The 13,020-nt window shown below is 41.3% G+C and overlaps 1 pseudogene; it reads right to left on the bottom strand.

Annotated features, from left to right (window-relative positions):
• The window catches only part of LOC118829924, a 34,707-nt pseudogene extending 27,249 nt beyond the window's left edge, over positions 1-7,458 (bottom strand).
• Positions 7,459-13,020: the final 5,562 nt, after the last annotated feature.

Genomic DNA, 13,020 nt, shown 5'->3' with positions numbered 1-13,020 from the left:
TATTAAAACCAAGCCGAGGAACTGAAGACCTTAGAGGTACAGGTGTTTTAATTACTGATGCCATTGAAAGTAGTGGTTTTGGAAGAGATGTTATAGAAACACATGACAAAATGGTTAGAAAGTAGAAATTAATAACAATAATAATAACTAGCATTCATTTAGCACTTCGATGTTCGTAAAACACTTTACAAACATTATCTACCAGCATTCCCATTTTACAGATGAGGAAATGAAGCAGACAGAAGCTCAGTGACTGGTCCAGTATCACACAGTGATCAAGTAAGTATCTGAGGCAGTATTTGAACTCAAGACTTTCTGACTCCAGGCCTAACTCTCTATACCACTTGGCTGCCTACAGACAAGAAATCTGTCATAAAGGCATGAAATATTATTGAAGAAGACTTTCAATTATCTGGATGTCTATTGAGTTCTCCCTCCCTTCCGCCCTTCCCCTCTCTCTTCCTCTCTCTCCCCCTCTCCCTCCCTCCCTCCCTCCCTCCCTCTCTCTCTCTCTCTCTCTCTCTCTCTCTCTCTAACTCTCTCTCTTTCTCCCTCCTTAAAAAACAGCAGCTCACAAATGTTTGACTTGCCTCCATATCGTTTTATTCTTCAAAAAATCGATGAAATGAAAAAGTCTAGATCTGTCCTTAATCAATAAAGAAGAACTCGCTACTCAGAAGAAATAATGGACATAAGAGAAAGGAGTTCTGTCCCAAGTTCATGACAGAAGAAGGATATGTGGGTGTGGTGTTACAGGTACCCTACCTTTGGGGTAGGCTGGAGAATGGATAAGCAAGACTCAATCAATGAAAATTATTCAGAGAAAGGTGTTCACAAGGGAGAGGAAGCTCTTAATGATAGATAAAAGGACAAAAACCAAAAATGACTATAGAGAAAGAGAAGGAAGACCTATTTAAAGAGGCTGAAGTAAATGCACAGGAAATTCGTTGCCAAATTTAGATTTCTTAAAAGACACGCATTAAGGATGTACACCAGGGCACATAACACAAAATGAATACAAAAGAGTGTCACTGTCATTCAAGAATAGTGCCAAGATTGCTACAGCTCAGATTGAGCTGAGGCATGTGATGAATGCTAAGGGCAGTGGAAAGGGCTTTTTAACTATGGGGAAGGGGGAGAGGGAAATATGAAAGAAAGCATAGAAGAAACTTAAGGTAGACAAAACGATGAAAATGTATTGAGGCAAAAGTACTAGATTCATTTTGCTTATGTTTCCACTTCCAAGGTGAATGATCAGAGTAACAGGAAGAAGAGAATCAAAATTATGAATAATAGGTATATTAAAGTTAAGTGAGGAGATGCTGAGAATCCCTAGCTGCCCTAAATAAGCTGAAGTCATCAGTAAGAAATGAACTGCATCTCAGCATATTGAAAGAAAAGGTGGGTATGAGTGCTGAATCAGAAAATGAGCCAGTGAGTTTGCCTTCAAATCCTGACAAAACACTATAACATATTAAAAGAATCATTTATGAGACTACAGAAAGGAAGTGGTCATCACCAAAAACCTGAATGGCTTCATCAAGAGCAAATACTGCCAAACTAAACTCCTTCTTTTTTGATACGGCTACCCAACATGCTGGATGACAAAATCAGGGTTAAATAATAAGCTGATATCAACAAGATAGAATTTATAAGGATAAATTCGAAAGATTACATTTGATCTCCAGAATGCAAATATATAATAACAGAACTGGGAGGCATCGCTAGACCGAAGTTCATGTGAAAATGATCTAGGGATTTTAATAGCCTTCAACACCAGGATGAATCCATAGTGTAACACTGTAGTTTAAAAATCTAATACTATCTTAGGCTACATTAAGAGAGAAATGTTGTTCCAAACTAGGAGATTAATGTCCTGTTGCCAGGATGAGATTTTACATATGGAATATTGCATCCAGTTCTAGGTATATTTTCAGAAGGACACTGATGAGATAATATGAACCCACAGAAGAATTGCCAGGACAGAAGGCATGATGCCATTGGAAGACTTGAAAGACCTTGAAATTTTTAGCTCAGAGAAAGTAAAATTTATAAGGGAATATGATGACTTCTTCATGGATTTGAAGGATTGTCGTATGGGAAAATGATCTGAATTGTTCTACTTGTCCCACAAAGGGTAGAACTGGGAGAAAAGTACAAGATTTTCAGTTACAGATTTAACATGTAATTCCATTCTACAAATGTCCGTCAGCTTCCCACTTTGTGCAAGCACTGTACTAGGTGCTGAACATATTATGGCAAAAATGAAATAGCCCCTGCCCTCAAGTAACTTCCATTTTACTGGGCTGGGGTGTACACAAGATGTAGACAGATAATTTTGGGAAGGCAAGAGACTAACGACCGGTGAATTAGGGAAGGTATAGTGTAGGAAGCGACACCTATACTGCAACTTGAAGGAAGCTAGGGATTTGAAAAGGCAGCAGCAAGGAAAGAATACATTCCAGCCAAGGGACATCTCATGTACAAAGAAACAAAGGCAGATGATAAAATACTTTGTATGGGAATCAGATATTAGGTCTACTTAGTTGAATAGAGAATTGTGGAGCAAGGTAATACTAAATAAGATCACAAAGGGAGTAGACGCAAGGTTATAATGGGCTTCAAATATTAAATGATTTTGTATTTTTATCTTGGGGGGGTAATAGTGAGTCACTGAAGATCTTGGAGTAGGTGGTTGAACTTGTTAATTCTATATTTGAGGAATATAAATTTGGTAGCAATGTGGAGAATGAACTGGAGATTAGAGATTGGAAGCTAGGGAAACAATGAGGAAGTTACTGCGATAATCCAGATCCTCGTACATCTCTCTTTCTTGTCAACAAAGTTATTATGATCATTTTGCCAAATTGGAGGGGCAGCATTGCATAGTGAATAATAAGCTTGCCACAAAGCCAGGGAGTCTGGGTTTAAGTCCTGAATGGGATGCATCCTGATTGCATGAGCCTACGCAAGTCATTTAACCTCTCAGTGCCCTAGCCAACTCTGACTATTGCAGACTATTGTTCCACTCTCCATTGACAGAAATTTTGACATCTGGGAGTCTCCTACACTAATGAAATCTTATGAACAATTTCTATCTCCATTTTTAAATCAAGGCTGCTGCTGGATTCCAACTAGGTCTATATTTTCGATTGACAATGCTAAAAATGCCAATGACATACAGTTCTCTTCTATTATATTTATATTTATTAAATTTTTTTCAATTGATCAAATGAGATGATATTTGTAAAAGTGCTCAGCACAGTGCCTAGCACATAATACAACTCTATAAATGCTTATTTCTTTCCCTTCCCATTGTTCCAAATATAGAATTTAGTGACCTTGCCTTTGTAATTTTATTACAAAAATGCTTTTCGCTGCTAAACTTTTAGGAGATTAGGATATACTAGTCGTTTAAACAAAAGTTCAAAATTTAAGTGGAAATAATATTTCCATCACACAACTTTACCTCTAGTGTTTAATTGATTTTCTAGCGATATTAACAATATCAAAATAGTGATTCCCTCCACCATAAAATGAGGAATATCTCAATATTTCTTATCCTTAATTTCCGTGGCCTACTGTGACAAGAAAATTGTTTTGAATTCATGTGTGTGTGTATATGTGTGTGTGTTTGTGTGTGTGTGTATAACACATAAACACAAAAATGGAAGTGAATGATTATAGTAAGTATATATATCATATATATGCATGTATGTATACACATACACACACGTACACATACACACACATACACACATATATACAAATATAAAATTCAGGTAAAAATCCTTCTACATGTACCTTGTTTACCTTCTATCTCATTTCTCAAACAGATTTTTTTCCTATCTCATCCCCTCTCTCTCACTAATCTTCAATCTCTGTTTACTACTTCCACACTGCCTACAAACATGCCTATGCCTCTTTCATTCTTAAAAAGTCTTTTCTTGAACCAACCATCTTGATTAGCTATTACCCTATATATCTCTTTCTTTTTGTGGTTAAACTCCTTGATAAAACCATTTACAATCAGTATCCCTACTTTATCTCCTTTCATTTTTTTCTAAACATTGCATTCTTTCCAATTTCATCATTCATCTGATACTACTCTCTTTAACATTACCAATGATCTCTTAATCCCAAATCTAATGACCTTTTATCAACCCTCATCATTTTTTACCTTTCTGCAGCCTTTGACACTGTTGAACACACACAATATTCTCTTCTCCATAGGCAAAAGGTGACACTGTTTGCTCCCGTGTTTCCTTGTACCTGTCTGACTATTTGTATCCAGCATCTTTTGCTGGATTTTCATCCAGGTCACTCACTAACACTAGGTAACCCATATGGGTTTGTTGCAGTCCTTCTTTTCTCCCTCTATAATATCTTACTTGATGATCTCATAAGCTTCCCCGGGTTCACTCATTTTTATGCAGATAGTTCTTAGGTTTATTTAGCCTTAACCTCTTTTCTGAAATCTAGTCATATCACCAGCTGCTAACTGGACCTCTTGAACTGACTGCCCTATAGATATTTTAAACACACGGCCAAAATAGAACTCATCTTTTTGCTAAAACCCTTTCCTCTTTTAAACTTCCCTAGGCTCTCAATCTAGGTGGTCCTCACTGCGATAAAACCTGTTATTGAGGCTTTCATAATATCACTTCGGTACGCCCTGTTCTGTCCTCTGCCATAGCCAATACTTTTATGCAGGCCCTTATCACCCCTTGCCTAGATTGTTACAGTAGCCTTCTAGTCGTTCCCCCTTCCTCAGGTATCTTCCAACTCCCATCTGTCTTCCACTAAGCTGCCAAAGTGCCCTTTCTAAAAGACACATCTGACCATCTCATCGCCCTTCCTACCCACTTTATGACACACTGACCTTGGTCTTTTTGCTATCATATGAATATGATTGTCCTTTTCGTGACTATATATTTTCCCTGGTTGCTCCCAGTACTTATAACGATTTTGCCTCATGGCTTTCCTAGCTTCCTTCAAGATCCTGTTAAAATCCCACCTTTGAGAGGATGGTTTTCTTCTCACCTTCCTGCCCTATCTCTACTGCCTTCCTTCAGAGATTGTCTCATTAACCCTGTATATGGCTTCTATATAAAACAGTAGTTGCTTGCTTGCTGTTTTCCCCATTAGAATGTGTGCTTTTTGAGTTGTGGGCTATTCTTTCCCTTATTTTTATCTCCATCGTGTCTCACACATAGTAGATGCTTACTGAATACTTGTTGCTGGACTGGCCAAAAGTAAACAAACAAAACAATTCACCAGTTGTTGAAAAATTTGTTAAATGGAGGTTTGAGCCTGAAACACAAACTTTCACCCTATAACATACATTTTTGGATAGAACCAATTCAAGAATTTGTTTTGATTGACAAAACATATTTGATAAGAGGGTTTTATTTTTCTTCTTTTTCCAATGGAGGGATATTTGGGAGAGAGAGAAAATGTTTTTAAATTGAGGGGAAAAAAACAACAGGAAAAAACGAATCCTGCATTTGATCTTTTTACACTGGAGGACACATCTCAGTGTTATGAAGTGTACCACTAAATTATCAAACATTATTTTAATTCCCTTCTTTCCACTTAAAGAAGATGCATGGCTATAAGAATCTTTTTCCATACGCTAGGTGGAACAAGGAAAGAAGCAGGCCTAATTGTCCAACAAAATGATTTCTCTTGTACAAAGGCTTTAGGGATCACTATTTTGATATTGTTAAAGTCACCAGAAAATCAATTAAGGATTAGAGGTAATACTGTGTGGCAGAAAGAGCACTGTATGTACCTTTTGACCCAGCAATACCATTAGCTAAGTCTATACCCCAAAAAGATTAAAGAAAGAAAAAGTATCCATGTATGCAAAATATAACATTTCTTTTTTTTTTTGTGTCAAGAAACTAAAAACTAAGAGGGGTGTTCAACAACTGGAGAATGACTGAACAAAGTACGTTATATCAATGTAGTGGAGCACTACTGTGCTGTAAGAAATGATGGTGACAGTTTCAGAGAAACCTGGGGAGACTTGTATAAACTGATGCAGGGTCAAGTAAGGAGAATGGTAAAAACAACTTGTAAAATTGTTTTTATACAAATTGTAAAGACAAACAGTTTTGAAAGACTTGAGAGCTCTGATCAATGAAATAACCAACCTTGATTTCAACGTTACCATAATGAAGGATGGTATCCATCTCGTGAAGGGCTCACAGTACAAAGTGAAACTTTTAGAACTTAGTGGGAATTTATTCTGCTTGACTATATATTTTTATTACAAGAGTTCTATTTTTTTTTCTTTTAGTCTGATGGAAAGGATTGAAGGGAGAAAAAAAGCAATTGAAAAAAATTTAATTAAAAAATATATAATGTTCCTTAAATTTGGAGTAAGACTATTTCTGTTCAAAGCCCACCAGTTCTACTACTGACTAGCAATGTGACCTTGAACAAGTCATTCCCATCTCAGAGTCTCAGTTCCCTCCACCATAAAATGAGGAATGTTTTTCAAGTTTCCTTCTGACTTGAAATTTGTGGTCCTGTCATTCTCTAAATCCTCATTTCACATATCTTAGATACAGCAAAGGAGCAAGTGAGATTCAGAGCGGAGGAAACTTGGCAAACTTCATACGAAATGATTCAAGTTTTCATTACAAGGACGACATCAGTCACCCTGGTGGCCCAAGTCCTCTTATTTACCTAGTGAGGACATATTCTGAGAGAATAACCACCCTTTGAGTCTTTCCACGGGAAGCCGAGGAGATCTGACAAAACACCTCTGAATGCTTGATCTAACCTTCGACTAAATCAGCTGGCTGGGTGTGGAGCCATGTTCTCCAGTCTTTCCAAAGCATATGTGCACCTGAGGGGTTCATAACATTTTGTCCGAACAGAGCTCTAAGTGAGCATCGCCTGCCTATGTACCATTTCATATCCTGTGGGTAGAGTCTGAACTGAACATAGCAGGAACATTGGGGACTAGAAACACAATGTCTTGTTTGAGTATTGTGGGAAAATGGAACAGGTATCACTTTTTTTTTGAAGTCATCTCTTAGCATACTTTCGAAACTGTTGGAACCCCTTACCACGCTCCCTAGGAGATGTTAAGTTCTACACCTTTCAATCATGTGAAATACATTCATGACTTACTGAAAAATTGGACTTTGAGGCTTATCCTAGGGACAGGATCCATTTGCTAATACACGAGTTGTGGTTACTTTCAGAAATAAAAACATTTTAAAAGTTAACAATACGACTACTTATTTTAGATATCACTTAAGGTTTGGAGAGCACTTTCTGTAGACCATCCCTTGGTCCTCAATAATGGTGCGAGCGTGCGTGCGTGCGAAGTAGCTTAAGCCCGCACGTATCTCACTCTAAAGCTGGCTCAGTCCTCTCCGCATCTTCTCCGCGCCTCAGGATCCTCTGGGAGGTAAGCCCCACAGGCGCCCGGAGCCTCATGTTACCCCGAAGGGAACTGAAGGTAATTAAAGTTACGTGACTGGCTTATGAAGCATGGAGGGCAAGGTTTCAGCCTGGGCGTCGGCAGCCACGAGGTCCGGCTCGCACGGCACACTAGTGAGTGTCTTTCCTCACGGAGAGCGGTTTGTATCTGAGAGGGCACGCACAGGGCGCGCTTGGGCAGTCGCCGTAGTAACTGTACTTTTTACTGAACGGAGGAATAAAGAGCCCCACACACTCATGTCCGTGACAGCCGCTCCGGGGGCAGGGCGCGCACCCTTCCCCCTTCCTTTTCAATTTTAAATCGAAGGGCGCGCGTTTTTATTTGGAATCCAGGAGCCGACGGACGGTTCGCTCGGCACCTCCTGGTTAGGTTCTCAGGGGCCCAGGGCCCGGAGGCCCCTTTCTCGCAATGGCTCCCTGCAGGGCACGTCCGCCTGAACGCTCGTGCGGAGGGACGGCACAAACAGCGCCTGGGCCTCTGTCACGAGGGCACGCCGGGCCGGGCCGGGCCGCCACGTTTCGCGGCTCCGGCAGGCTCGGGGCGGTCTTTCCGGCTCCTGTCTGGGCGCACGTTCAAAGCTTCTCCTCCTCCACCGAGCCCCGCGCCATCTTCACACCCTAAAGACGCCTCTGCTCGGAGAGCGGGGGATGGGCGCCGTAAACGGCAGACACGCGCTGCCCGCCACGAGCACCACGCGCGCTTGAGGACGGCCTCGTCCCCTCGCGACATCCCAGGGACGCTCGCGCCGCGCTCAGTTTGGAGAAGCAAAGTCAAGATTTCTTTTTTGGGGGCCACATAAGTTACTGAAGGCCGTGGACAAGACTTACCCAAGACGAGGAGGTGTAGACGGGTCACCCACTGCGCCTTTTTAGGAAGTACCCCCACAGGCTATGGAGCCATCCATGTTATCGCCCCCCACCTGCCCGCCCCCGCTGGCGCATGCGCACAGTCCCCGGAAGCCTGTGGGAAGGCTCGGGCACGCCGGCCATGCAGCCTGGGGGGAGGGGCTGGGACGAGACGATGCTAGACGGTAACTGCCGAGTAGGCGACCTGGCGGGACTGAATGGCCGCGCACCTGACGGGCCAGCCGCCGATGAAGAAGATGTCGTAGTAAACACGAGTGGAAACCTAGAGGCCTTAAGCCAGAAGCAGGCGGCTCTTCAGCCTTGCCTGGGTCAGATCGCTTTAATGGAGGAGCCGGCAGCGGCCCTGCAGGGGGCAGCCCATGAGCTGGATGCGCCTTCAAAGGAACTGGAAGCGAAGCCACGAAAGAGTCCTTTAGCGCTGAGACTTTAGGAGAACGTTTTAAAACTGGGACGGCATTTAGCGCTATGCTTCGATTCCTCAAAGGAAGCGGGGTGCCGATCCGAGGAGAATCCCAGCCCCCGCTTCTGGTCGGACGTGTAACTCTGCCCCCGCCCCCACCCGGAACCTCATTTCATCCTGTGCTTGTGCGCCCTGGACCGAGGCTCAGAAATCAGGGTCGGCCTGTCTAGAGCAGACGCAGATGAGATGCTCGGGGTCTCTCCCCTAGGGCTCCGCCACCCCCTACTTAATAAATGCCGACTTAGGACCCTCAAAAAGAGTCACGGGAGCGTAACATTCTCATCATATAAAAAGGTGATCTCAGTATCTTGGCGACAAGTTAGGAAGCGACACTCTCATTAATCAGCCTAAACTTTCAGTTATCACATATTAGATTTATAGTAGAAAGTGACCGACACTGGGAGAGAACTTGGGAGTTTGGGGTAGCGCCTTGGCTCTTGCACTGCCCATTAACCTGTCTGTTCAAATCCCAGCCATCCGTCAAGGCTCTGGACAAAACTCTTACCACTACGCAATCTCCCCTGATTATTGCAATTACACCCTGATGTTTCTTTTGCTGACCTCCTACAACGCAGCCAGTGGACCACACCCTTCAGTTCTTACTCACCATTTTGTATTACGTACTGATTGACTTTTGGGTGCTAATCCTGGCTACTAACTCCTAGAGGACTGGATCGGATCTGACCTTAAACTTTAACTCCCAAAGCAGCTAACACAATGAGGGCTAGGTACATAATAGGTGTTCAGTAAACAACTATTAAAAAATATTAATCCCTCCTCCCAAAATAGGTTGTAATCGTCAATATCTGGGTATTGAAACTCTTAAAATATTGTAAGGCCAACAGTTGCAACCACAAGGCAGGATGTGCATTGTATACAAATTTCTGGGAATATTTAACTATTTTTATGGGCCAAATGACTATAATAGATTTTTCTATTGTTTTGGTCAAAAAAGAAAGGTTGGATCTTAGTCTTAAAGCATTTGTACTAAAAATGACTGGTGTATTTTCCCAACACTCGGTATTGCAGGTGCTTAATAAAATTTTTAAATGGTTTATAGGTGAATCCGTATAATAGGGTGATAAGGTACTATTCAGCAACGTTTTATGGCTCTTACACATTCAACGAACCACTCTGTTTTAGGTGATCTACTAAGAAATCAAATTGGAAATAATTTGGATGGCATACTGAAGAAATCAGTTACAAAGCACCTTACAAGTATCACATACTATGTGGAAACCTAGAACTTGGAGAGACCATAGATAGAGCACATCTACTCTTGCCTAGTTATTTTACAGGCTGAAATTCACTACTATTGTCTCATTCTATCATGTCATAGGCCCTGCAGAATTCAGAATCAGGCAAGACCTTTGAGAAGGCTTTATCAGGCTTGTCACCAGACCAGAAAGATACCTCTGAAGCTGTCAGTCCCTTTGGAGTTCAGCGGGTCTCTCTTTATCTCGAGGATGTGCCAATTCCACCAGTAACCAAAGAACCGACCCTTTCCCAGGCTTCTCTATGAGGGAGCCTCCCTCTCACGTACTGGCCCTCTAAACATAACATTGTTTTTGTTTATAGATCTCAGTGTTTGTTTTTCAGGTTGTAAGTCTAATGGATCTTTCAGATCTTTTCACTTGACCTTGACGCTTGGCCTGCTCTATGCTCCATTTGAAGTCATTAGACTTGGTTTTCAGTCATAACTTTGCTACTTACTACCTGCATGACCTTGGGCAAGTCACTTAATTTAATTGAGCCTCCTTTTCCTCGACTGTAAAATGAGGGGGTTGGACTAAATGACCGATAAATTCAGGCAGCTAGGAGGCACAATGGATAAGGACTAGACTTGTCTTGGATATTTACTTGCTGTGTGACCCTGGACAAGTGACTTAACCTTTCTAATCCTCAGTTTCTTCGTCTGTAAAATGGAACTAAGAACACCTAATTCAGGATTATTGTAAGGACTGAAATAATATACATAAGACCGTAGATAGTTATATATATATATGTGTATATATATATATATATGTGTATATATATATATATAAGTATGTGTGTATGTATATTAAATTCCACAATTCTTTGAAGAAATTCTATGTAATATTTGATCAAATTCACTGAGCATCTGATTGTCTTTATTTTTTGTGAGACAATCAGGGTGTAGTAGCCATTTAGATTTGAAGATCTTTCCCACCCATTAATAGGCCGTGTGACCTGCTTAGATCATGGGAAGCCTAAGTCACCTGTGGAGGGAGGAGCTTCCTGACAGGAGAAGGAAATTGTGTCACAGGAAATGTTGAGGGAGAGAGAGAGAACAAGTGAGCAGTTATGGCCGCTAATGTCTGCCATCCTGTTTGGGGAGGACCCCAGCAGGGGGTCAGAGAGGCTTTGGGATGGAGAGGCTCCATGGGGTGATGTTATGTATTGAATGTTTTACCGCTCTGAGAGGTTGGCTAAACGGCTTGTGGGATCTGGCGCTCTGGTGTCTGAACAAATGCTTTACTTCTTCTACCTTCTGTGTGGAGAGTCTCGTACACAGAACCGCATAGGCATTTTGACAGTTATCGTCTGTATTGTTATTATTGCCTTACTGATACACACCAGGATCCCTTACACAGTTAGTAAGTGTCACGTGTTTGAGGCTGGATTTAAACTCAGGTCATCCTGACTCCAGGGCTGTCACTTTGTCCCTTGAGCCACCAACCTGCACCCGATTATCTTTAAACTACTATCGAAATGCTGGGTATGTGATGATGATGACGATGATACCATCTCTGTGGCAGGGAGGTAGCCGCAGCCCCAGATCAGATGGTGCATCATCTAGAAACGTAAGGAATAGTGGAGCCCTTCCTTTTCCACCTCCGTTGTTATCAAAAAACGCAGCGGACATTTGAGGCAGCTTGGTGGTGCGGCAGATAGAACACTGGGTCCAAAGTTAGAATTTTGACCTGAGTTCAAATTTTCCTTGTGTACTTACTAGCGGTGTGACCCTGGGCAAGACTCTGTCTGCCTCAGTTTTCTCAACGGCAAAATGGGGATAATATAGGACCTACCTCCCAAGGTTGTTGTAAGGATCAAATGAGATAATATATGTGAAACACTTAGCCCGGTATGCGGCTAATGTAGGTGCTTAATACATGCTTATTATCTTCCCTCACCACTAGCCCCCAACCCCATCATCAATGATCACGGCAGACATTTAGTTGGTATTTCCCAAATACTTACTTGAGTTGAACTGAATTGAATCTGAGTGGTTAATGGGATGTCGATTGTATCAAAATGGGAACTTTGCTGACAGTATTCTTGTCAGTCTCTACTTGTTTAAGATAGACGGTGATTTATTGTGGATGGATATTTTTAAATGGCTTGTGCTTTTTATTTAGTTATTTTTCACTTTTTAAAAAAACTTATTTTTAACATTCTTTTTAAAATTTTGAGCTCCGGATTCTCTTTCTCTCTTATGCCCCCCCCCCACCTGCTGAGAAGGCAAACAATATATCAGTTATACATGTGAAAACATGCAAAACATATTTCTATATTAGCCATATTGTGAAAAGAAAATAAAGTAAGCAAGAGAATTATACTTCAATTTGCACTCAGAATTTGTTCTCTCTGGAGATGGATAGCATTTTTTTTTAATCACGAGTCCTTTGGAATTGTCTTGGATCACTGTATTGATCAGAGTAGCGAAGTCTTACAATTCAACCTCGTTGCAACATTGCTTTTACTATACACAATGATCTCATTCTTCTCACTTCACTTTGTATTAGTTCATATAGAGCTTACCATGTTTTTTTTTTCTGAACCACCCCCCTACCTTGTCATTTCTCATAGTATTTCATCACAATCGTATACCACAATTTGTTCAGCTATTCTCCAATTTATAGGCATCCCTCAATTTCCAATTCTTTGCTACCATGAAAAGAGCTGCTGTTAACCATTTTGTACATATGAGTCCATTTCCCCCCCTTTTTGGGTACAGACCTAGTAGTGGTATTGCTGGGTCAATATATATGCACAGTTTTATAGCCCTTTGGGTATAGTTCCAGATTGTTCTCCAGAATTGTTGGACCAGTTCACTACTCCACCAATAATTCATTAATGTGCCAATTTCCCCTCCTCCCCTCTAGCATCTGTCATTTCTGCTAGGTGTGGGGTGGTACCTCAGAATTGTGTTAATTTGCTTTCTCTAATCAATAGTGATTTAGTGCATTTTTTCATATGACTATAAATAG

This window comes from Trichosurus vulpecula, chromosome 8, assembly GCF_011100635.1.
Source record: "Trichosurus vulpecula isolate mTriVul1 chromosome 8, mTriVul1.pri, whole genome shotgun sequence".
Lineage (NCBI taxonomy): Eukaryota > Metazoa > Chordata > Mammalia > Diprotodontia > Phalangeridae > Trichosurus > Trichosurus vulpecula.
Note: the sequence above shows the minus strand (reverse complement) of the source record. Positions and strands in the feature narration are given on the sequence as shown.